At 41.9% G+C, this 19,493-nt stretch overlaps 1 protein-coding gene across 3 annotated transcripts in view; it reads left to right on the top strand.

Moving 5' to 3' along the window:
• The first annotated feature begins 378 nt into the window (after positions 1 to 378).
• Positions 379 to 19,493, top strand: part of IL33R (interleukin 33 receptor) — a 45,025-nt gene continuing 25,910 nt past the window's right edge. Inside the window, exons 1-3 of one of the 3 annotated variants that reach the window (XM_009472590.2) lie at positions 379 to 539; positions 4,856 to 5,022; positions 16,321 to 16,450. The gene's annotated coding sequence lies outside the window, so the exon portion shown is untranslated. Of the gene's footprint in view, positions 540 to 2,666; positions 2,742 to 4,855; positions 5,023 to 16,320; positions 16,451 to 19,493 lie in introns of those variants that run through there. The other 2 variants (XM_087757464.1, XM_087757465.1) reach the window with 2 other exon arrangements.

Consider the following 19,493-nt stretch of genomic DNA (forward strand, 5'->3'; position numbering starts at 1 on the left):
CTCTGTAGAGCTGTGTTTCTTTATCAGCCTCCAGCATATGTCAATTAGATCTGACTGCTTTATGTTGAGCAACACTCCCCACTGATTATTCCAAGAAAAAGACTATGAATGGAGACTACTTCTTCTGGGATCTGCATTCCAGCAGATCAGCCGCGCGTGACGGCTGGAGGAACATTACAACCATGTGCTTCCCAGGCAACTGAGAGTCCCACAGCTCACTTAGTGAACTATGGAGAATTTGTGCCTAATTTAACTTTCTAGCCCACTGAGCTGGGAACAAATGGATCCAATGGTCACATGGTGAGAAAACCTTGGAGTCTGGGATGCTGAAGTGTTTGTAGGACATTAGGCAAGATGGACAGTAAGCAAGATTTAGTGGTCCTGGAGTTCTTGAAGAATTGCCTCAGGGCTGTCATCAGAGAGGAGCTGTTGGATGCATCATGAAGACCATCCGAAACTGAACATTACAACGTTCCGGGGAGCAGGAAGCACCGGCCAGTTCTCCCTGGCTCTGAAGATTTGCAACTCTAATTTCACAGGTAGTGTCTCTGCCACCTGAAATGATCAGTCCCCAATCCTTGCCTTGGATGATGTGCCCAGGTTTCAAGGGACCTAGCAAACCCTCTTTTCACTGCTGGTATATAGCCTTTTTTTCCTTTCATTCTTTTTTTTTTTTTTTTTTTTTTTTTTTTAATCTACAGCCATATGATTTCTAAGTTGAAGAGAGTTTGCAAAATGGAAGTGATTGGGTGATTTCAAAACCTATCTAGAACCTTTGCCAAAACCTCTGTGGAGCAAAATTTTGTACTTGGACTAATGCCTGTCTTAATAATAATAATAATAGAATTTAAAATGCAGCCAAATCAAAAGATCCTGCCATGGCTCAGGCAAAATGTAGATTCTGAGTTCCAGAACTAATGGTGAAGATGAGACTTTGCAGAAAGTGATTAAAGCAATTAGCACAGGATGGCTGGGGCAGAGTGGTTCATAATGCTGTCATCAGTTCAAGTTGCTCTCAGCAGTAGTTGGGATTTTGTAGTGAACACTCAGATGGCAATTCTTAAAGTGTTACAGTAGTATATACATTAGGATACATGAAGGTCATCTATTGACTGAAAGGTCTAAGAGCAGCCCCAGGCATGCTTCGTGTGGTCTTCAAACGTACAGTGCTGCCAAAACTGAAATTTTCTGCTCCAGCTGTGGGGAGGCTATGAGCAGTCACTGGTATCCTGGGGGAGGCTGGGAGTTATGGGAGAGAGGGGCTCAATAGGTTTGGTAGGGCTTCAGGAATCTGGGAGTCAGGCCATGCACTTGTTTCTCCTCTTCTTCACTCTCTCTCTCTCTTCCATGAAACCCACCAGAAGAGGCTGCCTCTTGCTCACCTCGCACTCAGTGGCACACAGCTGCTTCTCACAAAAAACAACCACCTTACTCATACAACTGCACTTGTGAGTTACAACACATCCTAGCTTGAGTTGGGCTAGAGCCCTTGAGAAGGCAGTCACTACATACATTTCTCTCAAGGATGTGAATAATACAGGGTAGTGGCTATTTCCATTTACAGAGTAGGCTCTGGTGGATAGTATGATATGGTCTTTCACAGGAAATAAAAAGAGAGGTCTTGGCCATATTGCAATGGGGGGTAAATCAAAGTGCATGTTTTGCAAAAGAAAACATGCCATTTTTAAAAATAACTGTATGACTTTCTTCTTTGGCAGCTAAACACCATCTCAACTAAGTAAGAGGCGAATTGGAAAAAAAAAATCCTTGTAATGATTTAAAAGCGTTTAGCCAACTTGACCTAGAGCTGGCAGCATTATGAAGTCTTTGTGGCCTGGCCTGGGGGAGAAGAAGGGAGGAGGTGAGGAGGAATAAAGCCAGCAGCACCCTACATAATTACAGATTAAGATCATGTGTAGCATTTTGAGCTACTTGTGGGACATGCAAAGCAGCAAAGTGCTGTTTTATCTTTGTATATACCTCTCTAACCACGAATGTACTTAACATGGGCATATTTCACTCCTCTTGGCTTTTCGCTTTGAAGATAAGTCCGCTCAGCCTGATGATCTTTTGATTTCCTGAGCGAGGCCACCTCCTGGATCACCATGTTCCTCTCACAAGACCCAGCGTTGTGGAACTTCCCTTGCCTTAGATGCAGAGCAGATTTTTAGTTCCCCTAAAAGCTCCTGGTTTGTTGTCAGCAAAGTCTTTTCAAGCAGCGAGTACACAGCACTTCTGAGGGGGAGGGGAGCAGAGACTTCACAGACTGTGTAGGGATTCAGCTGTGGAAGCAGTCATTTTTGACCTACACTGAAAACTTGCACTTGTATTTCATAACGGAGTGCAGGATGTACCCACCTACAGGTGATCCTAAATGCCTTGGGGAGGAAAATGAGGTTTTTGACATGCGACGAAGATTGGTTTCAGATGCTGCAAGTCTGTGTTCCTCTGGCTAGGGACTTGTAAGGGCTGGAGGCAGACTTGCTGGTTGCAATAGCTCCAGCTAGCCAATTCCTCGGGCCAAGAGCTGTCTCACAGGACCCAGTTTACTTATGAGGGCTGCTGGGAGAGAAGAGGAGCAACAAATGCTGGAGAAGAGCACAAAAAATGCACTGCAGAGTCAGGCCAGCAGCCGGCCGAGCAGGCGTTTTGTCTTCAACAGCGGCAAAAGGAGCTGCTGAAAATCTCTGACCGATATCTCAACAGCAGCCCAGGCAGCTGCCCTAAGCCAGGGCAGAGAGGTAGGTTGCTGCTACCTTCTCCCCTCTCTGCCCAGCCTCAGTGTGCTCCAGCTTTGGGTGACATTTCTGAGGGCTAAGGGGGGTGTCCAAGCTGAAGCCACTCTTGCTCTGGTGCTGCACCTGCACGGACAACCTTTCAAGGGCGTTGGCTCCAGCTGTACCTCTCTGTCAGCTCAAGCCGGCTTGGCTCCCATGCCATGGCCATGTCACTTCTGTGCTGTGACCATCCTGTAGGCTGCTCATGCAGTGTCTCGGGTCTGATTATGGGCCTGTCATCCTTAGCGCTTCCTCGTGCACTCCCTCAAGGCCACGAGATGGAGCCACCAGCAGGCAGGCCCCTAAAAAGAGCCCTTCCTGTAGACCAGAGATGCTCCCACATGAAGCCTCTCTCCTCTTGCTTGATCTGGCCTCACCAAGCTGCAGCACTGGTTGCACAGACACCTTGTGCTGGCAGGCTAATGGGTTTTGTCCCCACTAGCTGTTAGCTAAGATGACTCGGGGTGTTTTCTTCTCGCAAGTTTCAGAACGCAGTGGTGGTTGAACAAAAGCGAGTGGTGTTGTCGTATTAGCGCTCTCGGAGATCTTGGGGTGCTTTGAGCTCTCAGTGTGCTTTGGTCTCCCTGTGCCTGTTTGCCTACAAATGTCAGCAGGGAGCTGTGCGCATTTGCAGTTGCTGGGCCATGGCTAATTCAGACTACATGGATTTTTATCTCCAGCACTCAGGATGTGAAATCTGAGCTCCACTGAAACCCTGGGATCTGGATAACATTCTGGTGTCTGAACCCCAAAGTTTCTTTAGTATTTTGCTTCCTTTTCCCCTTTCTAGCAACAAACAAAACCCCATGTGAAACCTGCTGGGTTTTGTGTAGCTTGTTTGGCCAGTGTTGCCCCAGTATTTCATGGCATTTTGCCACTGCCTGTAGCAATAGGTGTCAAATGAAGTTGTGTATGTGCAGTGAGATGCTTTTATTGTGCTTACTCAGCAAATATTTAGACTTGGGCAGGCTGTTGACTTTCTCTCTTGAGAGTGAAAAAGAGGGTTTTGTGCTTCCTGAAAAGTCTGTTGCTGTTAGTGGCAAAGAAAGTCCCCTGGGTGAAGTATCGGAGTCCAAACGCTGTTCTGTAAGCCTTGAAAACCACACAGAACGGAGCTTATTTCCATTCAGATATAATAATGCTGAGTTGGTCTGTTGTTATTGCATAACACAATTAACCACATCCTCCCCCAGAAACACAATAGAGCTGTCTTTCCTTATTAAGGTGACTTTGAACCCTGGGAGGTATTAAAACAGTCAACTTTTCTCTTGAAAATAGTGTTCTTTGTTGGTTCTTGGTTAGCAAACACTCATGCAACATGAAGTTACCAGAGAAATATCTGCAGGCAGCATGCTGGTGTGGCTATCCAGTGCAGCTGGATGTCAGGAGAGTTGTGACACTTTTTTGCCATCCTTCTGGCATGGTCTCACAGGTGCTTATTCCCTGTCCTCACTAGTTTGGACAGTCCTGCTCCCTCCGTCTGCCCACACCCGCTCCAAGGCTGCCCTTTCTATTGTGCCAGCACAGCTGCCTGTCTGTGAAACCAGCCCAAGAATCAAACCAGCTGAAAAAAAACTGTGTTTTGTTGTTCCTCTTGGCCAGTTATTTCTTAGGCAGATCTGTTTTTTGAACTGTCTGCCGTCTAGGAACACAAAATATTTTTTTCTGCCACAGGAGAGGCAGGGAAGGCAAGGGTGGATGTTTAGGATGGCGTGAGAAGCACTGCTCCTAAAGCACAGCCTTGGTAGGGTTAAGCAGCTGTTTGATGGTCTGTGTTCTTGTGGCTATACCATTTCCAGCACTCAAGTATGATCCTTTGGAGCCCCCTCTGTAGGTTGCAGTACCATGCCAGGAACACACTGAGGTAGTGTCTCTCTTCTCTGACCACATGTTTGGGTTTTAAGGGTTTTTTCTATGCATTGCATCTGATGGACTTTCAGTTGCCCTGGTCAAGGGGTTGCACAAAAAAGGTCATATCCCACAGTAAGCAGCATGGTCTGAGACACCAGCTTCTGAGGAGGGGTACTTTCTGCAACCAACACAACTTTTCTCATGCTTTTACCCATTCCTTTATCAAGCTTCTGCACAATTTCAGTGTTGGCCATCCAGCACATTAAAGAGAAAAAGGTGATGGATCTTCAGGAAAGAGATAGCAGCCCTGTGTAACTCCTTGCCAGAGGACACTGCAGAAGTAGGAACACGGGTTCCTGGGGAGACCAGACTTGGAAGAGAGATCCAATAAGAGGTGAGTAAACAGACAAAACATAACAGGCTCAGGAAATTCCTGGTGCTGAGAGCAGTTGGAGGCTAGGAGAGTACTGAGGTGGAGTTATGGTGTATGTTGACTGTGATCTTACTCCTTACTTTTCCTAATAGTCCTTACTACAGAAAAAGTACTGAACTATATGGTATAAACCAGCACAGCTGTTGTCATGTTTCTATGACTTGACCTAAAAGTATTACAAGGATGGAGCTATTCCATCAAAATTTGCTACCACCGCTGTTGACAAGCATTCTTTCACATCTTTTTTTCATGTCATTTATCGATGGTTTAATTCCATAAATAGCAAGTCTTGGAAGGAGTCATCTTGTCTGAATTGTAGACTCTTCAAAATTCGTCATTGTCTATTTCTTTTGTCTATCACTGCCTGTTCTTTCATGTCAATAAAGTTTGCCATCATTGTCTATTACATTGCCTCAACAGGTTCCACAGTTGCTTTTTATTCTTGTGAAAATTTGTCATTTTTCCATGATTTCAGTAACCCCAACTTGAACCAAATAGTTGATTGAAGATCTCAGATTTCCAGTGTTTGTCACAGTAAATTTGTTCTTTGTCTTTTAAGGTTTTTTTTTAAGTTTTAATGGACCATCTGAAGGGACCCTGCTGGTGAAAACCACCTGGAAACATTTTGCTAGAGCAGGTTCTACTTCTTTTGTCATCACTATTCTTTTGCCTTAGTCTTTGGAACATAAATATTTCTTTTGTCTTGATGCAATTGAATCTTTTACTGCTTCCTATTGGATATTACATTTTGACTGAAACTTCTGCGTGCTTCTTCCTTCTCATTAATTTCAGTCACAAGAAGTTAGCTCCTTCTTTCCAGACATTGTTTAACTCAAATGACCAAAACAGAAGAAATAGGAGGTAGTAATAATCGAGTACAAATGAACACATTGACCTACAGTGAGTTCAGTTGACTCTGGCATATATAAAGAATGGGAAAAAAAAATGTACCTGTAATCTCAAAGACTTTTCTGTTGGCATGGTGCAGGGAGATGCATGGACCAGGCATACATGCAATTATAACCGTGTATTTGGAATGGAATTTCTCCTAGAGTTAATATGAGCCTCTGAATAGTTATGACAAATACTGCTTACAACCTCCTTAAATTCCGCCTTTTTAGCTATGATGAAAGGTGGAATTGCCCATAATAGTGATGTGCAGATGTTATTTAATGGTAGGATTTCCATTCTAGGCTTTCTGTTCTCCAGCTCAAAAGAGCAAACAACAAAAAAAGAAAAAAAAAAAGAAAAAAAGAAAAAAAGAAAAAAAGAAAAAAAGAAAAAGATAATTAGAATTACTCATGTCCGCTTTAGCTGGAACATAGGAAATACTTACTGGCAAATGGAATTTCCAAGAGGGAGTTAGAGGTGAAGTTGATGGAAAAAATGGTTGCAGGTGGGAAGCTGATTGACTGATTGACTGAAAGGAAACATAACCGAAAGTTATGCCTACTGAAGTGTACAATCTCAGGTTTTATTTTGCACATAATCTCATTCCTCTTCATGCTGGCTAGAAGAGGTTACAGTAACATTTGTTACAATACTTAGTTGTGCATTTGGAAGTTTCTTCTTCTGAAATCTGCAGACCAGAGATGTGTCCCTCCTTTCCTCAGGCTGTTTCTTGAAAATGTACTTGAGGTGTGTTCTGTTATGCTGGGTTGATATGCTAATCTTCTGCTGTGATGAATATGCTGGAAAACATGCCACGATCTTGTTAATTTTCTATTTCTTTTGCTAAGTGTATGTAGTTTCCATCTAGATTTAAAGCATTTACAGAAAATTGTTTTTTTCTTCGGTTTAGATTTTCCCATCAGACACATTCTTGTAGTGTAATTCAGTATTTTCTGAAACTTCATAATAAACTTCTCCAGAAAAAACACAAACTGAACAGAGTATTTTTAATAAGAATAATAGCTCAAGGACTTCAGTATCTCCCAACTATTTTTCAAAGATGTAGCGATTGCTTTACAGATGTGTTTCCTTCATTGGCTTATCAGCGACAGAGTTGCTGTTCTACTTATGACACTACTTTTGAACTGTGTCTTTCCATCCTTTAGCATATGAATTCACAGAAAAAAAGTGCTTTTGCTAGTGATGTGCAGAGAGATTAAACCGATTTTCTGGTTTTATTTTGTATGATAGATTGCCATTTCTGCTGAGCTCTTAAAATTCAAACTTTGTGGCTACCCAAAGGTCAGATCTGACACCTGAGGTTTTGCTGGGGCAGAAAACCAACCTGACAGAAACTTTATGCTGACTTTACAGTATCAGTAAGATTTGTGATAGCAGCAGGAGGAAAATCTGTGGGAAGAGCTCTCCGTGCAAGCACTCCCATTCAGAAAACTTCTGTTTGTCTAAGAAAATTAAGATAAATTAATTTGCATGAATGTAGTATTGTTTCTGTGATATCCTGCAGTGCTAGAAATGTGAGTGCCTATGGGCAATGTCTTTGCGTGAATTTAGACACACGCACACCCCCCCGCAAAGGGAAAGGGGTGGTCTAATATGCCTGTCTGGTTAATGGCAGAAGGTGAGGACCTCGAGGACCTTCAGAGGGAGCTCTGCTCCCTAAACTGGCTACTCTTGACCCTTGCTGTTGACTGTAGAGAGAACTAATAGGAAATGCTTACTTCCACCCCCAGTCATGATGTAAGCAAGCTGGCTATCTGTCTTCTGAGAATAGATGCTAACAGAGCAGAAACAGTTCTGATGATACAAAAAATATGAATGCATGGTGCAAGCCCACTCAGTTCTTCATTCTCGTACTAGCCTTGTGGTTAGAGCAGTCATCAGGAAATTGGCAGCCTCTCTTGCCCTGAAGGCAAATGTGCTCCCTCAACTCCTCCTAGGACACTTTCTGCTTCTTCTGAGGTACCTGGGCCAGTTTGTACCTGGTAGTGCAGTTTTGCTTGTTGAAAGCAAATGTGAGGGAGCCCAACCCACTTAAGAGGAGTCAGAACTTCAGAATACTAATTTCTTATTAATATCCACCCTGCCACATTGCTAGAGTCAAATTCACTCTTGTCTGTTTTCTGTCTTCCCCATGATTTATAATCCCCAACATGTAGCATCCCAGTTTCAGTGGGCAGGGTGGAAGGTTCTTCCCGCGACATAGAAGCCTCTAGAGACCTTAGAAGTTGGGTCTTCTGATTTCTGGATAAGTGTTCTGACTGAAAGCCTTGTCTGAGCATGGTGTGTTGTTCTCAGTCTGAGTTGTAAATGATTTTACGTTGGAGAGAAATCCTTGTCCTTTCCAGAAGATGGGGTTCTGAGTGTATAGAGTGCCTGTCTTCAGCGTAGAAGAGACCTTGAATGAGTTCAGGCAGTGCCGGACATCAGATGTATGGGATTTTTGCCTGAGGTGCGGGTCAGTCCTATTTTCTAAATCCCAATTCAGGCAATATTTAGCTAGAAATACATGACAGCTGGAGCCTGAATGATAGACAGTTTGTGGCCATGTCTATGTTGTCTGGGCTTGAAAGGCCTTTGGGAAGAGCAAACTGACTCTATCCCTTATAATGCACCAAAATAACCCTTTTCCTGGGTAATGGAAATGAATACTAGAAAAGAAGTCTCCTGCTAGTCTGCAGCTTCTTTAAAGTAAGAAAATAGCAAATCTTATTACTGTCTGGATGTGCAGTGTCTGACCCAATCATCTCCATGTCACCCACTTGTCCTGTCACATCCACAGCAGTGCGGGCACGTCTGCACTGGGGCTGCTGAGGCAATATGGAGTTGGCCAGGGAGCATCCTCGGCTCAGGGGCCTAGCCTATGAGTAGTGTGTAACATAGTGTGCACGTAGGTAATGTCACCTGAGGATGTCAGACAATTCATTTAAGACTCAAGAGTGGAACAATGTTTGCTTCATATTTCAGTGGCAGTTTGAACACAAGATAGGTTTCATTTCCTATTGAACTCAAATAGCTCTGAGTGACCAGTTAAAAAAAAAAGGTGGAGTGATGGTCAGTGAGGCAATGCCTATGATGGAAGATCATGGCTCCAGAACTGTAGCTTATGTGCTGCTGAGCAGGATGCCCACAGGCCCTAACATCTATCACTGGTGAGTGAACTCAGTGAGGTTTCAACAGAGCTCAGTGCGGTGGTACCTGAGTGCTTAGTAAGAAACACCAAAGAAGAGACTGTGCCAGAAAGTCTGTTTCCCAAAAGGGCTTTGACACTTCGGTGAAACTGGGATTTGGAACAGGAAACAATTTCTTGGCATAAAATAATAGGTTTCTTCGCTTAGAAATGAAAAAACTTGCCACCTTACATTTATTCGCAGTGCTGAAAATCCATTGGTATTGTTGTCTCCTCGCTGGAGGAACGTTTTTCCATATATCCCTGTTTCTCCATATTTCTGAGCCACAAAGAATAGAAATTTGTTCTTGTGAGCTTCTTTTTTTTTTTTTTTTTTTTTTTTTCCCCAGCAGGTTTTCTGCTCCAAAGCAAGAACAAAGGGGAGGAAAGCAAAGAGCCTTTCCAAAAAGCACAACTTGAGACCTTATGGAAACAGATCTCCAAGCTCTGCAAGAATTCCTGGTTTCAGGGAAGGAAAATTGCTCTTTTGGCTCTTAGCAGAATTATTAATCACAGTATTTGTGAGCTGAAATGAAATAATTGACAAAAAAAAAAAAAGAATTTAAACTCAAATAAGAGTTACCCCCACTTTTGTGTTTCTTCTGTTTCTCTATTAATGTAAGAAAATAAGACCTATCATACTAGCTCGCACAACCTCCCCCACCCCCAGGTCTTTATCCTGTTTCTAACCAAAAGCACAAGCCATCAAAAACAGGCAAAGAAGAGGATGATGAACCCTGCCAGTGTCAATCATGTGGGATGGACATCCTTAGTTTAAAGTAGCTTCTCCAACAGCATCTTAAACAGTTATCAATGTATCTCTCCTTCCTAAGTTTGAGTCATACCTTTTGAACCCATTTCTGCACCTACTTTTGACTTCATGCAGCAATTAGTTTCCGTTTTTATGTGAAAGCATACTGGTCTCTGCTTTAACCATGTGCCTGATAATTTCCCTATTTCTTTTATAAGGAGAGGTACTGAAAAATCGTTCCCTGTGTAATTTTTCCTAGCACTAGAAGTCTTTCCTTTTCTCAGCTGGAGAGTGCCAGTCAATTTGGTTTATCCTTGTAGCAAAGGCCCTCTGTACCTCTGATATCCTTACTGCTCTTTTTAGTAACTTTTTTGTTGCTATTATATGCTTTTTGTCACTGGTGACCAGAATTACATTCAGTGCTCAAGATAAGGATACGTTGCATCAGTATACCAACATTTCCTGTTTTGTTCTCTGTTCTTTTGCTAATAACTCCTCACAGTCTGTTTGCCCTCTTGGCAGCTGCTGAACAACAGGCTGTTTTCAGAGAAAATCCAAAATGATCCCAAGATATCCTTCCCAGGTAGTGAAAGCTCATCACTTTCTACGTGTTGGTAAGATTATTTCTCTGGGAATAGTGCTTTGAGTAGATCAATGTCTAACGATACCAAGCTAGAGGACACCTGATCTCATGGGATTTCCTGTGAAAATTTATCTGCTGTCCAAAAGCAATCATTCTGCTACAGAACTGACTGACAGGGTGGCCTTTGGATTTCAATTAGTTTCACAGGAACTATGAAACTTCCAATATTTGGGTCCTGTCCTAAAGCCTCAGTCCTGGACTGGTGTGTCTGGGAGCCAGGGGTAGTTAGTATGGCTGTCAGGCTCTGGCACATAAGGCTGTGATTTGGTGAGGAGAGGAGAGAGATACATACCTGCTCATGTCATACAATGCAGAGCATGCTCTTCACTGCTGATGTGGGAGGTCTTGAGCAAGTTTGCTTCTGTAGGCTATTAACTGTAGATCAAAAACTCTAGGAACAGTTTGGCCTCTGGTCATGGATTCTGAAAGCAATCAGGCAGGAGTGCTTGAAACCTGTAGCTTTTGAAGACACTGAGGTCCTCAGAAGCTGCTAGGAGACCATGCAAGCTCTGCTGCTGGCTGTGGGAAATGAGGTGGAGCAGAGATGTTCTAATCAAACACTTTTGGATAAAAAACCAGACACGAACTGACCTCCATTGCTGGATGAATCCATGCTGAGGACTTGTGTTTCTAGCGTAGGCATTGATTAGCTGTGGGTTAATCTCCTCACAGAGGCTTTGGGAGAGCTTGTGCTCCAGTGCCTCCAAGAGCTGCCACCCAGAAGTCATCGATGGCCCAAAAGTCCAAAGAATAAATGGCTTTGAAAAATGTTTGCCTAATGTAAAGTGACTCCACGATTCAGCACTGAATTCTTGTGTAGTATTGGGTAGCCCATATTATACCACCTACATCCTACAGGGAAAGCAGATGACAAATGGCTTCTCCTGTATCTTCCCAGCAACTGCTGCTTTTTATAGGCACCTGTCAGGCCAAATCGTTGTACACAAAGACCTCTCAAATCTGTGAAGTAGCCCTGGTGAAGACCTGCTTGGGGTTGCTACAGGCCATAGTTACATACAGGTTGTTTTCCATGTAGAATCCTATGGAAATGAGGAGTTTGACCTGGGGATGAATATAAAGGTGAGCAATCGATACACCAAGACTGCATTATGCAGAACAAGTAGGCATGGTGACCATGGATAAGCGTAAATAACTCATTTTTAGATTGATGGGAAAAGAAGATTGGTTTCTGGAACAGCTCATCTCTAAAGAAGACTTGCAGTAAAGCATGTGGAGAGCTACAAGAAGGTTTTCCATAAACTGAGGAGTTTCTTTTGAAAAAAGAAGTAGGGTGACATTTCCTTTTCATACAAAAAGTTCAAAAGTTCTAGTTTTCGTGAGAAGCCTTGTTTTCCTTTCCAAAATACTTTAAACTTTCAGGGAATGCAAGCTCCAAGTTGCAGCCAGATCTGATAGTAAATACAATGAGATAATTATCACAGAAAATGTTCTTCTAAAAACTCAGTCCATAACCTATAGATAAAATAAGACATTTTCTGAGATAGTGATATTATAAAAAATATAAATAATTTTTACAACTAAAGCTCTGCTCCTGCATGCTGTCGGTATGTCATGACCCTCTTTTATCAGTAAGACATTAACTTCCAGTAATTCATATACATTAAGGAACAAACAAGACCATTTAGTAAGAAGTCATTATAAACAATATCCTTTGTCAGCAAATTATTTTCAATGACTTTCCAGAGAATCCCAATTCATTTTTTTTGTGTAAATTAATAAGAACTGTGTCTTTTGCATCCGAGTTATGATTTCCAGAATGCCATGTATTTGTAGAAGTTTCTTCCTAAGAAATCGTGTAGAAAAAACTCCTTATTCTCAGGAAAGAGGTCAGATATGAACAGCAACGATGCACTGAAAAATATTCTGTTTCCACAGTAATGGGAAATAGAGGGGGCGCTGCACAGGAGGAGGTTAGCTTCCAGTGCACTCCGAGGGGAGGGTTGGCTGCAAGGGTCTGGAACTTCTGGAATGAGTCTATACTGTTGCATCAAGCAATGACCTCTTGGATCTAATGGTTTTTGACTTAAAATTTGGAAGATTTCACTTAGACGCATCCTGTCTGTGTCCTGAAGTTATCTGAACACAGGAGGGCTGGTTTATTCACCTTTTCTTTTGTGGATAAACTTTGGATAGGTTTCTTGCCCAAACATACTTGCCCACTCAGACTTACTCTCATCTCCGTACTGTAAGGCACTTTGGCATCCAGGGACAGGACCACCTGTGGGAATGGAAGATCCTGGAGACTCAGCAGAGTATTTTTATTTCCATAAGAGCAACAGATGTACTGCACCGATCCTCTCTTTGGTGGGCTTTGTGGTCTCCCCACGGGGATCCTGCCGGCAGCCCAGTGACATTCAGAACAGCTGCTGTTATTTTTGTTCTGGCTGACTGTATCTAGCCTCTGTGGGATGGCGGTGCAGCTGCTTTCCTTTTGGGGCAAGGCATGGAGCAGAGAAATTGAGAACTTCTTTGGAAAGAGAATCTGGTTTTAAGATACAAAGGCTTTGGTAATGGCGTTAAGATTCCTGTTTGAATATTGTCCTTGGTCCGACAAGCATAACTATCATTGTTAAGTTCTTTTACGAACCGCTGGTGATCAAATAACTTCCCAAATAACATATCAATGTGCAACCCAAAGGTAAATACATGCTAGCCACATTAAAAAGGGCAGATATAATTCTTGTTACTTTAGCCAATTGCTTCCTTCAAGATACTCTCATCTCCATTTTGCATCTTCTGAACTTTAATACACTAGCTGGCAACTGTAGTGGAGCTGAAAACCTGATAAAAGACTTAATAGCTCTGCCTTGGTGGGATGAAGGAGAAGTCTCAAACTTCTCAATGAAAGGAACCAGCAGAGGTATTTGGGGACCAGCCCATTCATCTTTATCATAATGTGGGTGATAATAGGACTGCATGGTTAACGACAAAGACCAGGGGCAACCCTTACCTTGGGGGAAGAAGAGTCCCTCCCCATCAGAATATTATAACCCTTGAAAAAGCTTTCTAATTTCCCTTCCACACAAAGCATGAGGTGCCTATGCTAGCCGCAAGTGAGGCACCACAACACAGAGGAACAGGAAGGACACTGCAACCTCAGTAGGGTGGATCCCTACCAGCTAAAAAACATTAGACCTACCATGGGTATGGACACACCCAACAACAGTTTCCCCCTGCCATCTGACCATTTGCTAACTCCACCAGTGCTCCCTAGATTGGCCTCAACAAATGTAGACAGTGAAACCTTCCCATCTAGGGTCACTTCTGTCCAGGTGTCCCTTACTGTGTGTAATGACACTCTGCAAGCAGGGTGCAAAAAATGTACACAGCAATTATTTCCTGGCTAATAGAAGTAGGTATTAGACAGCCAGGACTAATACGCTGCTAGGCTAAGCACTGGCTCTTGGAGCTGAGTGAACCTCATGTTGCTGAGTTGCTGTTTTCCTATCTCTACTTTTTATCTCAGGACTTCATCTTTATTTGTGTCATCGTTTTTCCTCTTGAATGCTTGAACTCCTAACTCTTATGATCTTGATAATTTCATCTGATTTGGGTTTTCACTTTTTGTATCTAGCATGCCTTTAACTTGCATTCTTTTCACAGCTCAGGAGTAATTTTGCCAACACAACTGAGTTAAGTTCATAAAGGCACGCTGCACCAAAACCAGCCATTGAATCACAGACAGTTGAGTCTCTGGGCCATTGACTCCTAATGCTGGTGAGGACCTGTGGACTCCTAGTGCTGATAAGGACCTGTGGGGCCAACTACAGCATCTTGATACCAATATCAGATTTTTCTTTAAGGTCTAACACTTAATGGCAGCTCCACTAGATTCCCAACCAACTCTTTCAGTGCTTCACTACCTTTCCTGTTAAAGGATTTTTCCTGCTGTCTTGCCTAACTATTCCCTGCTTCAGTTTAAGCCCATTACTTCTTGACCTCTTTGCTTGGAGAACAGATGATTGTCTTGCTTGCTGAAGTGCTATGCATACAGGCTGCCGAGGGAGCATGATGCATCTAGCTCCTCAAAGAAATTTCTTGACATATTTCTATAAGCACATTTTTCCATATACTTATCAAATAGGAATTTTTTTAGAAGCTGGGCCAAAAGTTACGAAGCATTCAAAATTGATTGTAGTTCCTTATGAAAGCTGCAGAATGGCTTTTGCTCAGCTGACAACTATCCCCTTTAGCCAGGAGCTCAGTTTCCCACCTGTGTCATGATCTGGGAACAACCTGGGCATGGGGAACAGACTATAGGATGAAGGGCTCTTCTGAGGTATGGAACAACACAATGAGCATCTCTGATCTAAGTTTCAGTGGATTTTATGATAGAAGAACTTATTTTGTATCCAGGCAATGGAAGTTAGCTTGAACTGAATACATTTAACCTTTCCCTAAAGTAACGTGACATGTTCTGGTGAGAGGATGCTGAACCTACCACTGAATGCAGATGGTTACTTCAGACTTTTTGCCTGAGTCTCTAGCGTCAGGAAATTAGGAACTCCTGGATTCCAGTGAAACTGCATGAACCTGAGCAGGGAGGGGTTTGCGAGGTTTTCAAGGTAGCAATCTGAGCTGACCCTGAACAGTTGACCAAAGCATTGTGAGATTTCATTGTTGCAGGTGGGGTTATTTCAGCTCTTTTGCAATTTCTGTGTCATATGGGAAGTGCAACACCTAGACCACTTCAAAGGAAATGCTATGCCAAGAACTGGGGAAAGCATGGGTAAATCAGTAATATTTTTGCATACAGGTGTATAATTGCTACACCTTTGTGTATTGATGTGGAGTTGCTACGTGCTGACAGCAGAGTCCCAGGAACACTGAAAGTGATAAATGGTATTCATAACTCTGCCAGGGAAAAATAAGCGTTTGAATGACCATAGCATAAAATCTTCTTGTTTGGTTAAAGAAAGAATGAACAGTTGATTCTCAAAATGTCTTTAGAGGTTATTCTGCTAAGATGTACAAAACTGATTTGTCCCCTGGAATTTGATTTGGTACTGAAATTACCCCTTTAGACTGGCTGCTGCACAAGAAGGGGGTAGTTTGAGACCTTTGGTCTGATGGGTCCAGATTTAGTGCTGATGCTTGGAAGGCTGCTCAGCAGTCTTGAACAGTGCTCCCTAAAAATGGCTTTCAGACATTTGGTGGCCCGTACGGCCTCCTGAATACCTGCTCTTGCAGGTCACTGTACACTGGGTCATGTCCACCGCTGCCGTGACTTCTCCCACTCCCTCTTGCTCTTCCAGGGTGGCTTCTGGATTTCCCATGGAACTGCTCTGTCCCTCCAGCCTCCTTTCCCTCAGAGACTTAATTTAGCTGCTGATGTAGCAGCCTTTTTTATCAGCTTAGCTTCAGTGAAGCAGTTTCCTTCACTAAAAACTGTTCCTGATGCTCCGGTGACTTTTAGAGCTGTTCTCCGGGAGCTGCTGCCCAAGTGGACCAGGCAAAGCTGTCACTTGTTTTCAAACAAAATCTGTTTCAAAGCACCCTCTGCCGGCTGAGTCTCCCTTCTTTGTTCACCCCAGGCGTGTGAGAAAGCCAATAACCAGCCAGCAGAGTTATTGTAGTATAATCATGCTAAAATGGAATAATTTGTGATTAATGGAAAACCTATGCTATTGGTAAAAGATATCTGATTAACTGGAACTGTGAGATGTCATCTCTGATAGGTACTTGAGGTTACTATAGTAATTTGCATGTTCTTCTCTGTTCAGTGGGAGGTGTCTCAAAATAAAGCTGTATATCTTGCCCCTACAGATATGAATTGCACAAGCCAGATAAAAAGAGTTCCCAGTAATATCTGGTACAAGTTACAGCAGAGAAATCAGTGCAAAGGACCCAACCACAGAGAACAAGCCACTTCTCCGCTTTCTGAATTTTCCAGATGGTAGGTCAAATTTTTATATTATCATTTAACCAAAAATAACTGAACTATTTTATAAGAAAGTTTGTTTCAGTTCACTTATGTGCTTTTTTACCTCAAGAAAAAATATTAGATTAAAATAGTGGATATGCTTATGTGATAGACAAATAATTTCGGGACCAACATAAAGATTTACCTTATAGTGAAGTGTACTTAGAAATGGATTTAAGCTCAGTTTTCTGGCAGATATTTTTACTAATTATTCAAAACTAGTGTAGGTGTTAACTATTGTGAGTGCTAGTTCTGGAATAAGTTCAATTTACTGTTGCTATTTTAATAGCCCATTTTCACTCAGAATGGTTTTTTCTGGTTTGACAAAAGAGTTAAAATAACTTTCAAAATGTGAATTAATGTATTCTATGTCTTAGTCAACAAATCTCTCACAGCTGCGATGGTATGCTTATGTTGTAAATTCTGTTAAGCTTTTTAAAGTAGAAATTGCAATAGCATTTCCAAGTTTTGCTAGTATGCAAGGTACGGTACTTTTATAATGTTTGTTCGCTTATATAAACAGTACTATAAACAGTTTGTTGCCAAATACAATTTTGGAAAAAAAATCACAAATATGTTACTAACACAGCTGCTTTTGGAGAAGCAAGGAATTAAGCCCTATAGACTCCTGCTTCTGCAACATAAGTAGGGGGTTCTTGGTTCTTTCATCTTCCTTTGATACCGGATCATTAGTGGCTAGGTCTTGACATGCTCAGGTAGTTATCCCAGATCTCTGTATTTGGATCTAGTGCTTTTTCAGCATCATACTGAAGTTTTCCTTCACAGAGCTTAGAATTAAGCTCATAACATACAGTTATTGTGAGCTATAGGAACAAAGAGATTTGTGGAAAATGTCATTTTAACTTTTCCCCCTGAATATTAGCAATCTAAATTTATGGTATACCGAGGACCCAAAAATCTGTTATACAGATTTTACTTCAGACAAATGTAATAAAATATAAGTTCTAAATAAATCTGCAAAAGCAGAAAGAAAACTCATAACTATTTCCAGAAATTATGGCCTTTGTCTCTCAGTGCTTCAAACTACAGGAACTTCTTCCTTTTGCTTGTGGGATGTGAGGTGTCTTAGTGTCTTTGTCTTGTGCCTCATAATACCCTTTTTATTTGATCTAAGTATCATGGATATGTGGATGCTTTAATTTTGCTTTGCTCAGAGTAATGCCACAAGCTGTAACACACTAGTCCTTCTCTTGCTATTTGCTGTCTAGAACTGCAAGCTTTGCCTCTGTTTTTATTGAGGTAATTTGGCAGCTTGCTGCTGACTTTGGAAAATGCAAACAGAATCACATTGTTCTTTTAATTGCCTGAGCTCTTTGTATTTTCAGGGAACATTCCTCTTTAATTAGAGCCCCATATTGAATGTATTCACACACACAAGCCCCAAACTCTACTGAAACTGTCACCAATACACAGCAACTTAAAAATGGGGGGAAAAATCAAAAAAGCAATCATCAAAGTTAGGCGGGGAGAATCTGTCCTTTCAGCACAACTATTTTGCACTGTTTTGGTGCAGGCTGGTAGCCCAGTATGTGTAAGGTCTCTCGAAGACATACTTTTTTCAAGAAACAAAAGGTTAAATACAACAACTGGCAAGTACAATGATGGGCAATTGCACATTTCTTCCTCCTGGGTCATTCTGGCACTTGTTAGAAGAGTTGGTGAGGGCAAGTAATTGGCTGTCTCCATTCCTGGACAAAGCTGTATCTCAAAAATGGAGAAAGCACAGCTCCTTGCATTTTTTTGTTCATCGTCAGCCATCCATTTCTAGAGATGAGATAGCACTGGCAATAAGGGACTCACCAGTATCTCCCATAGTGGTATATTGATACCACTACATGTGGCTAAATACAAAGTAGATGCATACAAATAAAATATCAAATGAGAAAGAACCACATTTCAGACAGTCTTCAAATCTAGTCTATGAAACTGATTTTCCTTAAAAATCCATCACTTCACTTTATGTCTTCATAGTGAAGTATCTGCTTGCTTAAACAAAATAGCTCTAAAAAGTAGAAGGATAGTTAGTATAACTGCTGGTATACCTCACTGGGGGAAAACACATTTGTGGAACAGAACCAAACACTTGGAGGGAAAAGGCTCCCAGCAGAGAAGGAATATTCTGAATATTTTTTGATGTCTATTTAATTACTCAAATAATCTAATTATATTAAATTTTATTTATTATTCAGCTTAGAGTTCTTCACTGAACTGATTCTTACGGTCTGTTTGGAGACTTCATTGCAGAGACTCAGTTGATATAGATGTATTCAATCTCAGTTGTATGAACTAGCCCTGCTGGAGCTAGTGTTTTGCATATCACATTTGCTTGTGTGTATACACATACATGTATTTTGCATGCTGTAGGCATTCAGCATCTGATGGCACAGTGCTCTAGAAGGCTGCACAAATACCCTTTGGAGGGATTCACCTTTCCTTGCTACACCACTAGTTCTTACCATGTATATACCCTGCTGCAGTCCCAGACATGTCAGTCAGTCCCTCTCCAGAACAAGTGAGCCATTCCAAATGTATGTGGGTACCAAATAGTTTAAAGTCAGCTTGCAAAACTGGCCATCTGGCTGGACAGGACCTTTTAGGAAGAAAAGGTCTCCTCTGCATAAGCCAATGCTAAGAAGCAAAGTCACAAGTACCTGGAGGTGGTGAATTACTGGGAATGAACAATAATTGTGAGCCGCAAGTGAAAAAAGTCATTTCTGTGAGAAAAAACAAGTGAGATATAGGCTAACCAAAGCTGATTTTAACCAGTAAGATTAGATACGGTAACAGGTAGTGAAAGACTGTTAACTAGAGTGGAAATTAGTGCAGAGAATGAAGTGGTGTTTTAGAGCAGATCTATATCATAACAAGGCTCAGTGAAACCAAGTCAAGGAAAATCAGTTATCAGTTCAGTTCTCAGAAAGATTAGAGCTAGATGGCAGTGTTTTGATTTTACCCAGAGAGACAGAAATGGAATGGGTAGATATCTCATGGATTG

Source organism: Nipponia nippon, unplaced genomic scaffold, assembly GCF_047370975.1.
Source record: "Nipponia nippon isolate SJK-2023a ecotype South Korea unplaced genomic scaffold, ASM4737097v1 scaffold_2, whole genome shotgun sequence".
NCBI lineage: Eukaryota > Metazoa > Chordata > Aves > Pelecaniformes > Threskiornithidae > Nipponia > Nipponia nippon.